Raw genomic sequence first — 2,500 nt, 5'->3', positions numbered from 1 at the left:
GCTCAAAGTCCATATATTGAAAGAAGTCCAGTGATGAAACAATCTTTCTTGGATCATGACCTGCGGGAGTACTGTCCGGATCCGCTCCACGAATAAAGTAGGCGAGCTTCGCCCTTAGTTGTTTTAGGGATAAATTTGATCCAGAAGTTTCTCCTTTAAAGAGCTGTCCTCCCCTGAAGTCTGAAGTTCTACGAAGATAGACCTTTAGACACTCTACAGTACATAGAGAGACATCTTCCTTCATAGGGCAGATTCTCCAGGGACCCCACCTCTTAGTGGGTAGCTCGTTTTTAGCATAAAACCTCTCCAACATGCATTATGCATGTGGTTTCCTTGTCAGAGTAGGGTCAGTTCACTGCTCTTAGTGGTGCTAAAGATAAAAATGTGCAAGACAAAAATGTCAAAGATACTACAAATATAAAGTTGAAGTAGCCTTTTACCATTAGAAATCGACGACTCTATTAAGGATACAATCTGTGAGTGACCTGATTCGCACGACTCTCCCTGATAATATCGAAAAAAATCTTGATCGTCTACGTGATGACATGGAAAAAGAATTAATCTGTTAATTACATCACCCCCCCCCCCCCCGCATTTCATCTTTAGTCGGTTTAATTGATCCTCTTTTCCGACCAAAATGCATATTTTGTGAAAAGATTGAAACCAAGGACAGGAAACGCAAAACTGATGAAGAAAATGCTTGGGAGCAAACTGAAACACATACAGAAAAAATGAGTCTAAAACGACTTTATAGACAGGAATAAGATAAAGATATTTTTTTCCTGTGAGGCCAAGTATCACCGTTCATGTATCAAATGTTTCAGAACCGCATATTTTAGCTATGAGCGTGGGATTCTTAAATTTGAAGGACCAAATACTACTGAGTAAGCGTTTATACTGGCAGACCACAATAAGGCATTTCAATTCATCTCCGATCACATTTACAACCCATGTTGTTCAACAAAATGTGGTCCAACAATGCTCAGTATTACGTGGGCTTTATAAACAAGAGCTGCAATGAAATGGTTATAAAGCTGAGAACTATCGATCTGAGAAATTATTCTAACTCCTACAAAATGATTTTATTAAAGACCTAATTGGCTTCACAAAAGGCTATCTTGACAAAGCTGGTGCTTTATCGTCCTAGCTTGTGTACAGATCAAGCATTACTGTTTCCAATGTTATTGCGCCGGCCTACATGCTTGGAAACACAGATAAATACCATGCACTGTACTACATCTTTGTCATAGCATTATACACACTTTTATACATTCCAAAGAACTGTCATGACCTCCAACTGCTGAAAAATATATCATCTTTAAAAAACATCCTTCCAAAGGAGCTGTTCAACTTTCTTATCTTGATTATACAGTATCTAGCAAAGAAAAAATAGAATTGATGGATGAAGTGAAACGTCTAATTTGTTTTATTGGGCAAGTCGTGTGCCATGCAGTGATAAGGAGAAAGTGGAAGCTCTGTAAGCATATACTTTTTTGGGATGACTGTGAGGCATATGTTCAGAAGCAAGCAGCTTGCTATCATATTACAAAGGCTCGGCCACTCTAAGAACTATGATTTCGGCTTAGAGTTGGACATCAGGAGATGGAAATGGCTTCAGTCAAAAAGAGAGAATATGCAGTAGAGCGTTTTCTTGCAGCTATCAAAAATTTTACAATTCCTTTCACCATTTCAGATGAATATAGGCTGTACTCTCTGGCTACCGATTCTCCCTCCCATACAGATGCTGAAAAAGATGTGTTCTAAGCCAAGGCTATTGGCAAAACTGCTAAAAGGTACATTATTGAATTTCTTCAAAATGAAGAACCAGAATATTATTTTGAATCAATCACAAGGAAAAAAACTGAAGATAATGGGACTTGAGACAAGGTCTCATTTACATCATCACAGGGAAACGTATCTATAAGAAAATCCAATTTTTGAAGGTTAATGTTCACATTGTGTTTCTAATCTAAATTACAATAATGATATTTTTAAATTGTTATTTATTAACATTACATTCTTTATATATATATATATATATATATATATATATAAAAAATATATATATATATATATAGTTATATATATATATATAATATAAATATTATATATATATATATATATATAATATATATATATATATATATATATATATATATATATATATATATACATATATATATATATATATATATAAATATATATATATATATATATATATACATATATATATATATACATATATATATATATATATATAGAGATATATATTTATATAAATATGTATATATATATATATATATATATATATTATTATATATATATAGAATATATATATATATATATATATATATATATATATATATATATATATATATATATATATATATATATATATTATATATAATATATATAATATATATATATGGTTAATGTAATGTTGAACCGCATATGTGAAGGAATATAAATATATATCATTTAATGTATGAACAGGGGGTGT

The sequence above is a fragment of the Palaemon carinicauda genome, chromosome 23 (genome assembly GCF_036898095.1).
Source record: "Palaemon carinicauda isolate YSFRI2023 chromosome 23, ASM3689809v2, whole genome shotgun sequence".
Taxonomy (NCBI): Eukaryota; Metazoa; Arthropoda; class Malacostraca; order Decapoda; family Palaemonidae; genus Palaemon; species Palaemon carinicauda.
This window is presented reverse-complemented; position numbering follows the sequence as displayed.